Source organism: Lissotriton helveticus, chromosome 3_1, assembly GCF_964261635.1.
Source record: "Lissotriton helveticus chromosome 3_1, aLisHel1.1, whole genome shotgun sequence".
NCBI classification, from domain to species: Eukaryota; Metazoa; Chordata; class Amphibia; order Caudata; family Salamandridae; genus Lissotriton; species Lissotriton helveticus.
Window position 1 is genome coordinate 429,996,476 of NC_136061.1, and position 19,473 is coordinate 430,015,948.

Sequence of the window (19,473 nt, forward strand, 5' to 3'; positions counted from 1 at the left end):
AAGTGGAGATGTTCGGCTGCGGCGAAGGAGTCGTTGGCGTCGGTCGTGATGCGGATGGTGTTCTTGTGGACGATGGCGATGCCTCCTCCGGTCTGGTTGATGCGGTCCCTCCTGATGATCTTGTACCCGTCCGGGATGGCGATGGCGATGTCGGGTGCAGAGGAGGCGTTCATCCAGGTTTCCGTGAGGAAGGCGACGTCCGGTGATGTAGCGTCGAGGAGGTTCCAGAGTTCCACGGCGTGTCTGTGGACGGAGCGGGTGTTGAGCAGGATGCACTTGAGGTGGTTGCTGCTGGTGCTTGTCTTGGCGGGTGCGGGGCAGGTTCGGAGGCAGGTGAACTTGCAGGTGCAGCAGGTGAAGGGTCCGTGGGTGCGTCTCGGGGTGGCTCGGCAGCAGGCGTGGGACCGGCCGGCATTGAGTGCGTTGAGAGTGGCGGCGTCGTAGGTCAGTCAGGTTGTCTTGCATCGGCGGGGAGGGCCAGGGGTTCTGGCGCTGGGCGCGGGCCAGGCGCGGACGGGCGCAGACGGACTTACCTTTGGCGCACCTTCGGCGCTCAATCGGTGCTCCCGCTGCGTGCGTCCGCTGCGCGGTCGCTCAGGGGGCATCATAAGTAAGGAGCCGGGAGGTCGGGTCAGCTGGGTGGCGGGAGCGTGGCGGCCAATGGGCAGGAGGGGGGCGGAGTCGGCGGAGGTCTGTGGCGGGAAGGAGGTCTGAGGGCGGCTCAGCGGCGGCTGGGTCGTCCGGCGGAAGGGAGCAGCACACAAGGAAGGGGGAGGGCAGCAAAAGGGGGGTAAGGGGTACACTGAAGGAAAAAAGGCAAAACAGAAGGGAAAAACGAATGCAGCAGCAGAGGGGAAAAAGAAGACACCGAGGCAACAACGAGGCAGCAGAAGGGGGGAAAAGTTAGCAGAAGGCAATAACGAGGCAGCAGGAGGGGGGAAGAGTGAACAGGCGGCAGCAACGAGGCAGCAGAGCAGAGCTCAGGCAGTCAGCGGGCAGGAGCAGCGGAGTGGGGGCGACCTCGCCTGGGCAGGCTCAGCGGTCGCTCATTTGCTACTTGGGCATCAAACTGTTGTCGACTATGCCCTGGAAACTTCACGTTGAGAAAGATGAATAACACCTGCATATAGCAGGTGTTATTTCCAAAGAGCATTCTGTGTCCTTTACCAAACCGATGTCTTCTGATGAACTTTGGAGGGTTTCCAACTGCACTGGGTTGGCAAGATCAGAGAACAAGTTCCTAAGTAAATTGGCCGATTTCTCACCAATCACCCCACTATTTTCACTGCTCCTTGACATGGGCACGAAGGCGACTGAACCCACAGCTACACTGAGCCACTTATTGTTTTGGAAAGGATCTGTACCACACCCAAACTAAGACACTAGGTTGTGACTTTGCAGGGTGTTATGAATGCTGATAGGTTTAACAAAGTTTAGCGGCTCTCACATTTTAAAAAGTCACTATCTCACTGGGTTTGAAAGGGCTCTGGGAGGCTCCGTCTTGAGCCTATAGTATGTTTAAAGAGTTGCTAAAAAAGCTTAATTGGTCATGGTCATGCAGCACGATGCAGCCAAAGCTGCCAGAGCTACATTGTCAGAAGAGTTTCTTGATCTCAAATGCACAAGTGCACTAGGACAATATTGGGATACCATCTCAGTTCCATTGGACAGGAAACATTATTTCCAATTTCAGATTGATGCACTGCCTTTGAAATCTTTCACTAGTAAATGGTCGAACAAAGATACCAACATGTGCCCGGCTTGCAATCATGCTGCTCAATCTATTGCTTATGTCTTTTTTCTTTGTCCAGCTTATGTTGTCCCCCCGACAAACTTGGATCAAATCACTTTACAAGCAATTGGGCACACGTAGCCACTGTACCACCCTCAGAATCTTAAGATCAGGTCCCACCCCCTGTTTGCTTGCGCTAATGCCAAATGTTTGGGTTGGATATGGCTCATTAGAAGAATCATTCAATCAATCAATGAAGTGTCTTGTACAGTGCGACTACTCACCCATAAGGGTCTCAAGGTACTGGGGGGGAGGGGGGAGGAGACTGCTGATCCATCTAAGGCACTGTGGTTCAGTTGAAGAGCCAGGTCTTGAGTTTGAAGAGCCAGGTCTTGAGGTCCTTTCTCAATTGAGTCAGTGATCCTGAATGCATAAGGTGGAGAGGCAGGGTATTACAGGTCTTTGTTCCGAGGTAGGAGAAGGATCTTCCTCTGGCCGTGGTCTTGCAGATGCATGGAACAGTGGCCAGGGGATGCTGGGCAGAGCGGTGATCCCTGGTGGGGCTGCATGATATGCGAGGCAGTGGTTGAGGTACACTGGTCCCCTAAGGGCCCTATATTTCCAGTAAAAAGTTATGGTATATAGTCCTGGGGTCAACGTATTTCACTTCTTATATCCAAGTTCTTATCCTGCAATGGCTACTTTGTTTCACTGGGACTTTTTTAGTCAATCCTGCTCTTGTATTTATTTAACCGATGGACTGTTTTTGCTTTGTATTATGCCATGATTGCACATGTAAGACATGAATTGTATTAGATTGACTGTGAGAAAATATTTTGTGTTTTATCCATTTTATCTTTATTCTATATCTAATTATATTGTTCTTTTATGACAATCTGCCAAAATAAATTCAGTTTGACTTGATATTTTGACTTTCACACTCAAGTACACCACACTCCATGCCCCATCATTCTATGCTACTTGACTGTACAGTATTCCATTGTATGCAATTCCATTCTATGACACTACACTCTATGCTATTCCACTCCACTGTCTGCAACTTCAGTGTCCAACACTGGACTGTAAGCTATTCCAATGTATGCCACTCCACTGTACCCCACTCTACTATATGCTACTCCACTGTACGACAATCCAATGTATGCTATTGCACTGTAGATGACTCCATTCTATGCCACTCAACTCCACTCTACTTCACTCTAAGCCACTCTACATTAACTATAACTCATTTCCATACACAGAGTATTCAACTTGGTAGCATCACAACATTAACTATAACCCACCACTCTAACAAGCACTGTGTTCTCACAAAAGATATGATTTGCGATGTCATAACCGTTCTTGTAGATGCTATTATTTTAGATAGTATACATCCTCGCCTTAGCTAATGCTATAAAACAGTATAAGCAGTGCAAAGAAAAGGTGTGCGTTATAATTAACGTAGTCTGGCTACCGTCTTGAATACACGGTGCATGGAGAAGTGCGAGTTATAATTATTTGAAGGTGTAGTGTAAATTATAAATTGAAAGGTATACGTTTAGAAATGTAAATTTTTGTGTAGTTTAAGTTTGGTTTCCAAACAAACAATAAATACATTTATATTGATTTCAAGGTGATGCGCAAATTATACATTTAGGGTATAACTATAATTTAAGAATTTGTAATGTTTGTGTATTTTAAGTTTGGTTAATATAGAAAGAATAAATACAATTTCACTTAAAGTAAAAACTATCTTTCTCGTATTTAGCATTGTTTACTTTATGGAGTAATGAATTCTTGCGAGCAATGAATTCAACATTTTAAAATGCAAAAACAGTTCATAAAAACTTACCAGTACTGCTGTAAATCAAGTACTGAAACCAGAGCAGTTTTAAACGGTATTCAACCCGGAATTGGACAGACTGCATTGTGTATTTTGAATTACATGATCGTCTATGTATTTTACAAAGAACCTTGCATATGTCCCACTTGCATTTAAAGGCTGGTCATCCTATCAAAGTAAACCTCGCTCACCTGTGATCAAGGCTCACACCAGAGGAAAAACGAGTTAGGGTAAAAATGAGAATTGCACGCTGTCGCTTAGGAAATCAAAGCATTTGGAGCCGTGAAGTTGACTTGGGGCAGTTTGTTCATGCCCGCTTCTCTCCTCCAAGTTCTATGGCAAAAACGGATATAGACCACAAAGATCTGTGCTGATTTATTCTTTAATGGTGCAAGTCGCCATGATGCGTTTCAGTCCCTCCTCGGGCCTTGATCACAACACATAGTTCGACATTGTCATAGGCTTCTTAAAGTGACTAGTGCAAGCGTAACGATAGACATGTGGTACTTTTGTACAATAGACATGAAAGAAAGATTTTAAATAATCATTTCATAAATCTTTTACACTTTATGACACCATCATAGTAATAAAATATGAATGAAAAACCTGAATAGTTTGAATTACATTGTTTTGTCATTCAAACGGATACTATAGCTGGAATCTTCGTCAGGTTCATGTTATTGTCAAATACGTATGCTAAAAGAAATTAGTTTGTGCAAAATAGTGCTAAAGTGAAAACGTGAGTGCATATTGAAAATCACAGTATTGTGAATCCGAGTACACAGCATAATAGCTTTTTATGTTTTGAGTATAGACTGATACAGCAACGTATCTATAGTCAGTTAAATCATGGTACTGGAGCCCCAGTTACCTGCTCTGAGGTGTTGAGTCAAATGGTGGTCTCCAATATGTTCTTTTGTTTTTCTTTGTATATCATTTAATTTCTTATCTATATTTCTTATGTTCTTTCAGTTTAAATACCCGTTATAACCTAAGTTTGGGTTTGGAGTTCAGTGGGATGTTGATACTCTTGTTTAATTAAGGTTCTCATAGTATCTCCGATGTAATCAATGACATTTCCCAATGTATACACATATGCCTAAGTATACATTACAATCCATATCACATGAGCAATATAGTATAATCCATACTAGATAGAATTTGCTTAAATATAAATGTATGCATGTATAAATATGTATAAATATAATACTAAAAGATCAATAAATACTTGATCAACACAATTTAAAACCCATACTCATAATGCAATTATTAAGATTTTCCTGGAAATTGTTTAAAAATTACTAAAATTTGTCGATATGATGTTAAACAGTTAAAGACAAGTAAAAAGATCCTCAGTTACGTTTAACCCTGATGGTTGTTTGGTATTCAGCTCCAATATATATCTAGTTTCAAGCTGGCGCAGTTTGTGTTCTCTTTTGCCGCCCCTTCTACTTGGTGGTATCGAGTCTATAACATAATACCTAAGTTCCTGACTTTTGGATTGATGTTTGATCTTAAAATGGCGTTCCACTGGGTAAGTATTGTCTTGGTTATTGATTGCCCTAAAGTGCTGTAGAATCCTCTTATGCACTTGTATTTTGGTGCTCCATACATATTGTAGGTTGCACGGGCAAGTTAAGACACATACTGCAAATTCGATTTTACAGATAAGTAGCTTAGTTATTTTATGTTTCCTGTCACCGAATGGAGTAGTGTAAGTTGTTTTTTTGTCTCCTTTTTAACACACCTTACAGGTTTTGCATTTAAAGAAACCTGTATGTGTTTGCAACCAATTTGTTGCCTCAATGATCTCAGGGCTGGTTTTGACTAGATCATCTCACATTGATCAGCCCCTACTGTATGTGATGGACGGTCTCTTGGGTAATTTGGGTCAGATCACTGGGTCATTAAGAACCATGAGCCAGTTACAGGATATAATAGATTGGAGCTGTTTGTGTTGCTGGCTGTATTGGATGACTATTCTAAATTCATTTTTGGTTTCTTTGATCATAGTGTCTGTTCTGAGTGAGGTTTCATAATGGCTGATCAGTTTTCCAGTCAACAACTCATGTCTGCTTCTACGCATAGATTTTAAGATTGCATTGTCAATGACTTGTCTAGAGTATTCCCTATCTAAAAACTGCAGTCTACTTTTGGCTTGAGCTGCCATTAAGTCCCTTTCCTTGCTATGGATACACCTCAAACAAAGCATTTTCCCATAGGGGATACTAGTCACTAAATGTTTGACATGGGAACTGCTCACATGGAGTGTTGAATTGCCAGCCGTTTCCCTGCGGTATAGTTTAGTTTCTATCTTATTCTCCGCTATGTATACATTAGTGTCCAGAAAACTGACTTGTGTTGTGCTAATATTTGCTGTAAAATGTGGCTTGCACAAAATCCTGAGCCTCACTGGCATTGCCATCCCATACAACGAACAAGTCATCAATAAAACGTAACCATAATTTAACCTTGGTTGTCCATGTCACGCAGTGCTCTGTGATGAGAACCAGATCCTCTCACCAACCATATATATATATTGAGAGAGCGAGAGAAAGAGATATTATAGATGTACTTACATATATCAGGCTCAGGCTTGTACCAACAGGCAGGAGGAACTCGAGCACGGTCACTTGCCTCAAGCTGCGGCCCAATCTTCGATCTAGAAGCTGCCTGCTTGCAAAGGCCTTAAGCAGTCCCAGTCACCACTGCCTAACGTGTTTCAAACAATCTTCATCAGAGGCTTGGGCAAAGGAGAAAAACACGCATACACCTGAACTGAGGTATTTAAATGTAATTGATTGCACGCCATACATCAGCTGCTAAAAATCTGGCCATTTTCGTAGTCCAGTCTGTCGCGTTGGAATTTAAATGCTTTTCTCCTTTTGATAATATCCTCCTCTCGTTTTAGGCATGTATTCATTTCTGTTCTATATTTATCAAGTTCTGGAGAAGGAGGCAGTTTGTCAATTTCCGCCTCGATTGCAGTGATTTCTTCCAAGAGCTTAATTCTGTCGCTCTCAGCAAACTGGACAAGTATTGCCATTAAACGTTTAGAGTTATCTAAGTTGCAGAGCACCCAAGCAGATAGCATTATTGGGTCAGGCTGTTCATAGGAGGGCGCTAACATAATGCGCAGTCCGTGCGGCACCCGCCCTACATCCAAATAGCCGGTTAATGAGGTAAACTCCCACCATTTAGACTGTTCGCGCTTGCTGTACTTTTCCAGGCGCTTAAACAGTTCCTTCGCTCCGGTTTTATTTATATTCTCTGGCACAGTAGTTGGTATGGTTTTAAAAATATATATATATATACATATATATATATATGACCGTGCTCGAATTCCTCCTGCCTGTTGGTACAAGCCTGAGCCTGATACTTGCATATTTTATTTTTTAAAGGAATTGAAAGATATATATATATATATCTTTCAATTCCTTTAAAAAATAAAATATATATATATTTTTTTCAATTCCTTTAAAAAATAAAATATGCAAGTATCAGGCTCAGGCTTGTACCAACAGGCAGGAGGAATTCGAGCACGGTCACGGGCCTCAAGCTGCGGCTAAATCTTCGATCTAGAAGCTCGAGTTTCTGCTGCCTGTTGGTACAAGTCTGAGCCTGATCTATTAGCGGACACCATGCTGCTGGGAGAGAACCACCCCGAGAATCTGGGGGCCACTGGGTGCGCATCCATCAAGCCTCATTATGTAGAGTAACTGACACTGAATACAGAACCTACCTGTTCGCCAGGGCCCATTGGGGGGCCTAAATTGCTAGCAGAACATTTTTCACGCACATTGAAAGGGGATATCTATATCCCTCCGGACTGTAGGTACCGTAATGCAATGCGCAGGCTCATATGAGCAGCTGATGTACGGCGTGCAATCAATTAAATTTAAATACCTCAGTTCAGGTGTATGCGTGTTTTTCTCCTTTGCCCAAGCCTCTGATGAAGATTGTTTGAAACACGTTAGGCAGTGGTGACTGGGACTGCTTAAGGACTTTGCAAGCAGGCAGCTTATATATATATATATATATGTATATATACATATATATAAAACCTACTGGCGGTTGCCAGTAGGTAGTTATAGATAGGACATACTTTGTTGAAAGTTTGGGGGTGATTCGTCAAGGGGGGGCTGAGAAAAAAGGGGGGTCCCAAAACGTGTTTTCTCCATGGTAATTTCCATAGGAAAATTTAGACAAGGCTACAGGTCGAACGGGTGAACAGAATTACCCCAAATTTGGCAGGGAGAAGGGTATTGGTCTAGAAAGAAAGCTTTTGTTTATTTGGTGTAAATCCATTCAGTAGGTTTGGAGAAATATTGAAATTTACAGAGATCGATATTTGGGAATTCGGCCATCTGATTGGCTGAGGCGTTACGAGCACCAGCTTGCTGCTTATTGGTTGCGAGCGCTGCGAGCGGTTGCAACTAGGAGTTGTTGACCGCTATTTTGTGATTCCGTTGAAGCGAGTAAGGGGACAAAAGGGCGAAAAAGTAGGAAAGGAGGGTAGGAGCACTGTAAGCTCTGTGGGGGAGTGTGAAGCAAAGTAGTCACTCCTACCGGTCTGAAAGTGTGGTGTTGCTCAGAGTGACATGGTGTTGAGGTGATATGCTGCTACACTCGGGTATGAAACCGAGAACCTAAACCTTGAGCTCATTGTTGTAAAGTGATGTGCTCTGATCTTTGTAGCATACGTGTGCAAGTAGTGTTAGCACGCATTTATACCATACAGGGAGTAGGAAGCGAACTACTGACCGCTATCGTGGGTTTATACTAGACCAGAAGCGAAGTACTCATGCCTACCAGTCTGAAGACTCGGGGATTAAACCGAGGTGATTGCTGTAAAGGGATGGGCTCTGGGTGCTGTAGTATACATGTGCAAGTAGTGTTAGTAGGTGTTTATACTATACAGGGAGTGGGAAGCGAACTACTGACCGCTACCATGTGTTTATACTATACCGGAAGCGAAGTACTCATCCCTACCGGCATAAAGACTCGGGGATCAAACCGAGCTGATTGCTGTAAAGTGATGGGCTCAGGGCGCTGTAGGATACTTGCCGATGTAGTATAACTGTGTAAGTAGTGTTAGCATGCGTTTATAGTATATAGGGAGTGGCTAGCGAACTACTTTCTCCTACTGGTCTGAAGACTCTGGGATTAAACCATGAGCTTAAATCGGGAGCTCATTGCTGTAAAGTGATGAGCTCTGGGTGCTGTAGTATACCTGTGGAAGTAGTGTTAGTTTGCGTTTATATAATACAGGGAGTGGGAAGTGAACTACTCACCCCTACCGGTTTTAAGACTCCTGGATGAAACCATGAGCTCATTGCTGTAAAGTCATGTGCTCTGTGTAGTATTCCAATGTAAGACATAGCAGAATGTTAGTATGTAATTCTACGAGAATGTAAGTATGTAATGTTAGAATGTAGGGCTGTCATGAGGGGAACCTTGGGGAGTTTGTACACGGTGCTGGAGAAGACGATTGCCTTGCTGTCTGCTCCTATTGGTGGGTGTTTAAGGTGTCTTGTTTTCCTGCAATAAATCTCCTTATCGAATCCACTGCTGTCTGCCTCTACACTACATAAAGTTGGCAACGAGCGGGAGAAGGTAAAAAGAAGGCAGCGCTCACCAATACTTCAAAGTTGCTTGCGTTGTGCTGAAGACCCCATTTCTTCGTGTAGCTGTTTCCAATCATCCCAGGGTTGTCGGCTCATTGACCTATGTCATCCAACCTCTGGTCGGATTTATATTTTTAGATTTTGCGCTTCCTCTGCCTCTTCACTGCACTCTGATTGCTGTACTACACCTGTGTAAGTAGTGCTAGTATGCGGTATACTAACCAATGCATTATGGTCGTAGGGAGCGCTACCTCCCAGGTGCAGCTCATACAATGTCCCGGGTGTGCATCCGCGGGACATTTATGTTTGCTATTAGAGTGTGGGTGCATGGTTTCTACCCTGTGATAGCAAATCCTTGTTTGACTAGCTGAAACGAGAGGAGGAAAACCTCGTATCGCTTTAATAGAGCGGATCCGGATGGTAAAAATGGAGAAAAAAAAAACCGGGTCTCACTCGTTGATTTAAATTAGGCTCCTGGTGGGTAATGCTCTGTGGCTAATCCTAATATTATATCGCGGGGTCTTTGTAGGACCGGGGATCTTAATGTTACATGTACATTAGGTGCGGTAGGGCACAGAGAGGTTTCGTAGCCTAGGGGATTGCCACCTTCTCGGGTATTGCTTACTAATTGTTCAGGGGGCTTCGAGCCAACTGAAGTCCGGTGATCACCACCCTCCGGGCTTTACTTAAATATGCAGGGTGGGCCTCAGCAGTCCCTGAAGTCTCGGTGGTCCATGGCAGTGCCTTATTTGTTCTGTAATCACACGGGCAGTACTCATGGTGTTATAAAGTGATACACGCATAGAACCCTTGCAGTAGTAGAATTACGCAGGCTTCATTTATGTAATAGTCTATTGGTTTATATTTGGTAGGTGCACTGGAAAATTACAAATGTTTTCTCTCAAAACCTCCTATAAACAGACCATTTTCACAATAAACTACAGACAAGTGTTGTCAGAAAAAGAAGACCTATACACTCACCTATTTATTGGAAAAAAAATTATCTTTATTAAAACAACACAAATCAATGGAAACGCAAGTTTATTAGAACAAACAACAGTATAACATGAAATATGTGCGTGGGACTCCTCCAGAAGCAGCGTACAAAACCTGAAAGACAAAAATGAAACATAAGTTTGTGTGCCATGTGGAAGAGGAAAAGAAAGGTAGTCCGAATGAAAGGGAGATAGTGAGAATGGGAGGAAGAGGGAGTGGGTGGAAGGGAGAAAGGGAGGGAGAGTCAAAAGAACAGAGGGAGGAGGAGACAGAGCGTCAGAGTGTTTGCATCCCGTCACCCATTTGTCTAGGACGCTGGGGTCCGAAAGAAAGAGTGTGGTTGAGCAAAACCTTAAAATGAAACAGATGAATAAGGCCAGAGATTACATTATTAGCTACGGGAACATCGATTGCCTGCATCTGTGCACCCAGGGTGCTGCACCCCAGCACATTCCCCCACACTGTGCTCAATTGTAGGTCTTGCGCACTGAGGCTTCACTGCTCTCCTGCCACCATCGGTGTGTCCAACGACGTGTTGGTGCAAGTACCTTTGTAGGGTGGGAGAACAGGTCTCCAGTCGGGGACGGTGTCTTGATACCACGATGCAAGGCATCAGAATGCCGAGGGCATCATGACGGGGTGAGCACTCAGTGTCTGAAAAGGGAGAAATAATGTAATGGTGGAAACGTCTGGAGGTTATTGAAGGTTTATTTCAAGCTTAATAGAAAACACCAGTTGAGTGCATCCTTCGTTTTTGAAGTACGATCTACCAACTGTTAGTGGTAATGGTGGTTCAAAGAGGAGTTGGAGTGCACAAGAATACACATGATTAAATAATAATATGTTATGCTAACGTTTACATACAAAGGAACAGAGCGCATGCTAGAAGCATAATGTGCGAGTGTAATGCAGTGGTGGAACGCCAAGTGTCTGTAGGGCAGCACTGCCCGCTGGCTCAGGCCTACAGTACGGTCCAGCAGGTCCTTAAAATTAAACAGAGATGAGACTGAATCAGGTCAGAGATCACATCATTACGCACGGCAACATCGCTTGTTCGGACCTGCGCACCCAGGCTGATGCAGCCCACCCCTCCCGCAGCACAGTGCTCAACACGTGGCTGTAGGGCAGCGCTGCCCGCAGGCTCAGGCCTACAGTACGGTCCAGCAGGTCTTTAAAATGAGACAGAGATGTGACTGAATGAGGTCAGAGATCACATCGTTACGCATGGAACTTAGCTTGTTCGCACCTGCGCACTCCGGCTGATGCAGCCCACCCCTTCCGCAGTACCGCGCTCAATTGGAGCCGCTGTGCACCCAGGCCCCACTGCTCACCTGCTGTCATTGTTGTGTGTGCAAACACCACGGGCAGCAGTGTTCACAATTCAGTTGCAGTGTTGATTGCAGGATGGTGTACACGTCATGGAACCCTTTTTTTTTATTGCGCATTGTGATATGCGAGGTGGATGCGGTCATATCACTTGAGACAGTGTGGAAAAACTGGAACATGTGGTGTCGTCATTATCCTATTTATACGTACGCAAAGTGGGCTGGGCTTGCGTACACCAGGCCAGCGTAGGGGTGTGAATAATTGTTCCGGGGTTCTGGGCGTTGTTCAGTTCCTGCCTGGCCTGGAAGTGTAGTTATGTGTGTTTTCTTTTGCAATTTTGACGTAGCAGAATGCGCAGTTTATATTAATGTAGCATGTATCGGGAGGGCGGCAACTATCGCTAATGAGATGCTGTTCGAAAAGATTGAATGGCAAACATTACATGTCGTTGTCAAGGTTGTGGATATGTACAGACATGCATGTCAATGGTGTGCGGTATTATTGAAAGTGTTGCTATCGCGAACCGTACACATGTGAATGTGCTCGGATGGAGGGAGGATCAGCTGTGAGGCTACGCCATATACAATGCTAATGCTCATTACAATCAAGCAATGTATGTCAAACGTGAATCTGAAAGTCTCACATATGACACACTACTATATTGGTAAAGCCTGACACCAGAGCGTACAGCACTACAAATCTACACATTACTGTTTCCTGTTTGTCACATGTGATCTAGGATGTGCACTCTGCCCGTGGCTGCTGATAGTCCTTAGAGCCACCAATACCCAGGCCGAAAGGCAGCACAATAATATGCACACACACACACACACACCAGGGGCATTGTGTAACACACATTTGTTTTTTGATGTAACGTTTGAGATGCATGGCTATCACACGTGGAAGGCTTAGTGTACAGACCATGAATATTGATCAAGATGATCGTTGCATGTTGTGTGTAGTATAAGAGATGTGTACACAGAAAAAAAACTTTTCAAAAAAGCTTTTTAAGGTGAAGTGGTGTCTCATCAAACATTGTAGAGAGAATGACTAAAATGGGTGGGGTCGTGCAACTGTTACAATGGTAAATGTTATGAAGCAATCAAATGCTTTTTTTTAAGGTCACATGGAAATTGCGCACCAAGCATGCAAGGAGGCCGCACCAGACGCAATTTTGAGAAAATAGATATATCTTCATATAAGTTTATTACAGTTAGAAATATATAAATATTTAAAATAGTCTAGATTATCACTTGCTGTTATATACTATTTAAAGTTATTTAGATATACTTTTGAGACAAAAAAAAGAGGGAATGGCGTACCAGGCACAACACCATACATCTGTGATGTAACAGAGGGCCTGGCGGCGTGCACTCATCGCATACGCAACGCACAGCGGGCGTGACCCCATACGTACATGACATAACACGTGGATTGGTACCGCGTACTCGTTGGATACCAAAGTAGCAGCTGGGGCGACTTCATGCAAATATGATGATCCGCGGGATGCGGTGTCACAAACCCGTCGGATACGAAATGCACATCATTTACGAGTTTAGCAATATGGTGGATCGAATTCGCATGGTGATGGAGCTTGGTACGCTACCGATATGGGAGTACGGATTTCTCTCTCAAAAAAAAGAGATGCATAATTTTTAAAGTAAAAAAAAGAAGTATAATGGAGTTCCAAAATATTTAAAAATGTAATAGAAAAATTATAGGTTTTATAAACATTAAAATATGAAATTAACATTTAAAAAAACCTTTGAAATTCACTGAAAAAACCATAGGTTTTACAGACGTTATAGTTAGGAATTAGCATTTAAAAAACCTTAGAAATTCACAAAAAAAAACATAGGCTTCAGGGACGTTATAGTTAGTTAAACATTTGATTCATATAAAACCAGAGAAATTCACCTGTTATAGTTAGTTGAGCTAACTATAACATGCACGCCCGCAATGCACTGGTGATGACATCACATACTACATCACTCATGACATGGTCAGTGGCATCACTGATGACATCTCAAATGACATCACTGATGACATCATCCACATGAAAATCTGATGTATATACTGATGCCCTAATACAAAGTTTGATACACGCACTCTAAAATATAGACTACTATTTTTGAAACCATACACACAACAAAGCCATATACTACATACCACCCACTATTTCCTAGGTCTGTACACACATCCAGTCACTTATACATGCAGTTACTCATCAATACAGTACTATAATATGCAATCATACACCTATACATACAGTAACACTCCGCTACTCATCCATAGAGTTACTCACACACCTAGTCTGTCATGCAAAGAATCAATCACATACCAATTCACTCATGTATACAGTTATACACACCAACTCCGTTATTTATACACACAGCACATCACTTATGTATGCAGATACTAAACATACTTACTGTCTTATACAATCACTGATACAAGCAGACATTTATACACACTCTTCAAATAACTTACTCTAACGTAGAGTCCTGTATGTATTCTAACACTCACATATACTGCCTTAAAACATATGTAGTTACACACACATATACCACTGAGACATTCATTCACTCACCAACACACCCATACACACACTAACTCACCCATACAGCCCTTTGCAGATGGACTTTTGAATTCATACAACTAGTGAATCACCCCGCTCAGACATCTATGCACAGTCACACACCATCCCAGCCACCCACACAGAAACTCAGGCACCCATACAGATACTCAGACAACAAATCAATAAACCATATAGACACTCATGTAGCTACTATCCAAGCCATACAGCCGCTTACACACCAACTGAGAGACTAATACAGACTTTCACACAGATGGGTCCCTGCGCATCTGTCTCAACAACACGGCCACGCTGTTCCATGCACGCGGTAATCTTCATCCGCGTTTAGGAGCCGCATCTTCAGCAGCGGGGTTCCTGCCTGGGTGGCGAGGAGCCTTGTTGCTGAAGATGAAGATTACCACGTGCATGGAACAGCGTGACCGTGTTGTTGAGACAAATGAGCAGGGACCCAGCGACGCTCTACACATGCTGTAAACAATGTGTAAGTCATCACAGCATCCCACTATGGACTATACAAACCTGCACACTACGAGGACCAGAATGCCAATTGCAGGGCACGACAACTGGGCGGAACTATAACTACATGCTGCTAGTGCGGCAAGAAACTGGCGCAGCTGTGACTTCGCAATACCAGAGACCAAGGGTTAGGAAGCCCGAAATATGTTTGGTACGATAAGCGCTGAGGGAGCGCTGCTGTTTTTCCCTGCAGTTCAGCAGTTCAGCAAGAAAGAGTCTGGCGTTGCATTATAGGATTTGAAGTGCCATATTAACCGCCAACATGGCTACACTGCTTAAGCTGCTGCATTCTTAAAGAACTCTATATGTGCCCCAGAATGAGGAGTTGCACTCAATCCTTCACTGTAGTCCACACACAAGGCTTCGCAGCCGTCGCCTCCTGGCCCCCTCGATTTCGCGGGTTGGTGCAATTCCCGACGGCAGGACTGCCGCCTACTTAAATTCCTGCTCAAGGTTGTCCAACGTATAGGAAGCACTCGACTGTAGTGTATATAACTTTATTCAGGTATGGGCAGCTCACAACACGCTGAAAGAGTCCAACAGTTGTTCCGTTACCTGACTAGTTTCGAAGACAGAGCTTCTTCCTCAGAGGCTTTGCGGAAACATGATGTGCCGAATCACTTCACCTTGATATATGCATACTGCCACGCCTCTGGATGGGGTGCTCCGATGAGATTCGCGTTGCATTATAGGATTTGAAGTGCCGTTTTAACCGCCAACATGGCTACACTGCTTAAGCTGCTGTATTCTTAAAGAACTCTATATGAGCCCCAGAATGTGGAGTTGCCCTCAATCCATCACTGTAGTCCACACACAAGGCTTCGCAGCCGTCGCCTCGTGGCCCCCTCGATTTCGCGGGGTGGTGCAATTCCCGACGGCAGGACTGCCGCCTACTTAAATTCCTGCTCAAAGTTGTCCAACGTATGGGAAGCACTCGACTGCAGTGTATATAACTTTATTCAGGTATGGGCAGCTCACAACACGCTGAAAGAGTCCAACAGTTGTTCCATCGCCTGACGCGTTTCGAAGACACTACAGCTTTAAGAGCTTGACTGTATATACTAGGACTCTCTGTATATCCTTGAGGGGCGTGGCAAAACCTGAAGCTGTGACCAGATAATGAGAAGCCGAATATTTGTCTGCTATCTGGATGAATAGGAATGCTGAAGAAAGCATTCTTTAAATCAATTACTGAAAAATATTTTGCAGTTGGGGGAATCATTTTGAGTATAGTAGTAATGTCTGACACGACAGGGTACTGGGGTACTACAATCTTGTTGACCTCCCGCAGGTCAATCACAAAACGATATTTATCGATATCTTCAGACGCATCTGCAGTGGGGGCCTTTTTCAAGAACTGTAAAATAGGGCTATTACAAATATTGGCGGCAGTTTCCTCTACCACACCTTTGTCTATCAGATCTTGTATAATAGAACGTAAAGCTTGCTCACCAGCTGGTGATATTTTATACTGTGGTATTCGGGGCAACTTTGCATGCGGTTTTAAGGTAATGGAAACAGGTGGGATATTTAACCCCTTCGATGCTCATGACGAGCTGAGCTTGTCATGAGTTACACCTCTCGTACACTCATGACGAGCTCAGCTCGTCATGTAACGCGGGTTTTTCAAAACCGCCGCGTACAGCGGGAAAACCGCTAGCGCGCATGCCAACATCCGCCTCCCCAGTTGCCCATAACGTGGAAGGAACAGCGGCCAACTCCGGAGGGAGGGGTTCGTTTTTAGCAAAACACTGCCGACTCTGTCGGTCAGGAGAGCGTATTGTGAAATATACACCATCAGGAGAACAATGAAGCTTAGCATTCAATCTTTCAACAGGTCCAGTCCTAATAAATTCTCCCTGCACTGCGAGGTAAGCAGAAACAGAGAGTCCACTGTGATTGGACCTATAGTAAACGGGATGGGGCTCACCACCGGGACTCCGGAGAATCCTACTGAAACATTATTTTGCCCGGACAGAGCAGCCCCTGGGACCAGTGAATGAGCAATGGTACTATTTATCGCACCCGTATAATCAAGAAGTTCCCAGAAGTTCCCATCAAATGCCCCTTCACATAAGGTCCTTGCTGATCGACGGGTACAGACACTCGGTCCCCACTCTGTCCACGGCTGTCCTATGCATAGGTATACCCATCCGTTCCCCCAAACATACAGTCTTCATTGTAATATTGCCTACCTTTCTGATTGTCGAAACAATTTTTCCCAGAATTACTAAGGGCTACTTCCTCTCGTCTCATGTCACTTCGGTCTGTTCCACCTCGACCTCTTCCCCTCCCTCTTACAGCCCCATTCTGAGCCAATAACAGTGGACACTGAGCCCACCAATGTCCTTCCTGTTTACAATAAGCGCATTGTTTTTTTCCTAAAGTGACGGCCGGACATCCGCCTCGTCCACTTCCCATCCCCCTCGGGGTGAATCCTCTACCGCCTCTCTCTCCCCCTCGTCCTCTAACGACTTGCTGCATCAGTACTCTTGTTTTTAGATCCTTAACTTTCTTCTCTATTTTATCCTTACTCTCATTCTCCCTATGCTCGTAATAATGAGCCATGCTCAGTATGACCGAAGGCGTAGAGGTAGTCCAAGTGCTTTCGGCAGCTTGCAATCGGGCCGAGAGCTCAGGCAATAAATTAGTCACAAACCGATTGACAAACAATCGAATGCCGCCTTCTGCTGATTGATCCTGACCACTGAAGTCGATAAACACGCCATCGAATCTAGTAAAAAAATCTGAAACACTCTCTTCCTTTTTCTGCTTACATGCGGTCAACTTATCCCAGTCTACCTTCCGAGGGGGAATCAAAGAATGCATGTAAGTAATTATTTTAGCCGGTAGATCTGTTATTTCAGCTCAGGGTTTATCACTCGGTTTTCGGTCCTTGTCCCAATCGTTAACCTGTTCCCACGTCCCTCCCAACTCGGCAGCATGATCCTGGTCATGTACTTGACGCCATACGTCGACTGGTACCAGAAGTCCAAAAAATAATTCTATATTGGCTAGGGTCATGACGGCTGAAGAAGCAGCCTCCGTCAGCTCTTTACAATAAGCCGTAGGATTTTTCCGAGGGTCTGGAAGTTGTGATTTTAAGGAAAGGACCTCACTTCTTTTCCATGGGGTGTAGACCCACTGTTCTTGAAATCGTGCTTCCACACGAGCTCTAGTAACCACATTCTGGTCATCTCGTAATTCGGGTATTTCAGGAAGGAAAATGGGATGTACTTCCCGCATTGGATGCTGGGAATCCCAATTTAGACATTTCAAAAACATTCGCCCTCGATATTTTACTAAAGTCTCAACATTCCTATACACATCCTCCGGACTTAGTTCAAACTTATGAGCCCGATCTAGGATATCATATATCACCCGAGGGGCTCCTCCATCCGGGAAACATTGTTCCCACAGGGAAAAAGTCGATTAGACATATGTTCTAATGCATATTGCTGCATCACAGGCTTATAATCTCTCATAGTAGTAAGGGAAAAACATTTGGGCAGCACCTACCTTGCCGCAGTCCCAGCCGTGAGGGAAACGGCTCCTGAATCCTGCGTGCTTCCTATGCCAGGACTCCAACTCCCAGGTGCCCCGGGGGCCAGGGCGCACCTGTGATGCCACCGCAGCTCCCGGAGGCGCTTGAAAAGACCGGAGCGCCGGGAGCTCCGGGGGAAAACGTTTGGGCAGCACCTGCCTTGCTGCAGTCCCAGCCGCGAGGGAAACGGCTCCTGAATCCAGCGTGCTCCTTACGCCAGGACTCCAACTCCCAGGTGCCCCGGGGGCCAGGGCACACCTGTGATGCCACCGCAGCGCCCGGAGGCGCTTGAAAAGACCAGAACGCCTCCCGCCTCGCGGGACGCGCATGGGCAGCGCCGGGCTAATCCCGGGACAAGGGCGGGACCATCTGTGGCCGTCAGGGGCAGGCAGAGGCTGGGCTGGGCCCCCTCCCTAAGCTCCTGAGTGAGGTGAGTGTAAAACAAGTACTATGGGGAAACGTATAGCTACTACAACCACCTCGGGCCCTAAGAGTTCCACTATTACCACTTCCTCCTTTGAAAGCATGCTTGAAAACGCTGTCAACATGGTGACTTCGGAGATTGAAATCACTGAGAGGAGACTCTCTATGGGCCAACTAGCATCTCATTTGCACATGTCTAGAGAGGGGTGGTCTAATGGCGCCTCCGCCGTTATCACCTACTATAATAATTAATAATTCTATCCATCATGAAAAGTTACCTGCGGGCTCTGTGACTGATAAAAATGTAATAGATATTCCAGACTGCCAGCAGGGGTTCCAAGTTAATACCAGCGTTACCAACCTAGCTTTAACTACAAAGAATGTGGGGGAGAAAAGGAAGAGAGGACCATCAAAAATTACTATTAATAAGAGGAAACAACCACCCCGCAATAAATCTCAACCTACCCCTCTGAGTATGTGGTCACGTAGAGCGACTGGAACAAGTGGGGCGTCAGTTAGTCCGACTGTGCAACCAAACGACAGCACTGTAGATTTGACCACAACGGAAGCTGTATTTAATTCCATCTGCACACAAACTGAGACAAGATCTGCAAACGGCATACAAGGAAGGCCAAATGAAAATCTAATTGACACTATAGTGGACTCTACTTTTAATCATTTGAAAAGTCTAATGGATACACAATTTAATGCTATTTTTAAACGCTTGGATAGACTGGAAAGCTTGGTGAAGAAAGAGGATGCCAAAAGAAAAGGGGTTACTATTATTGACCAAATTAGGGGTGAACGGCTCTTAAAAGACATGGAAGCAATTAATAAGGGCACTGCGGGGGGAAGTGGTACTTGTATACTTTC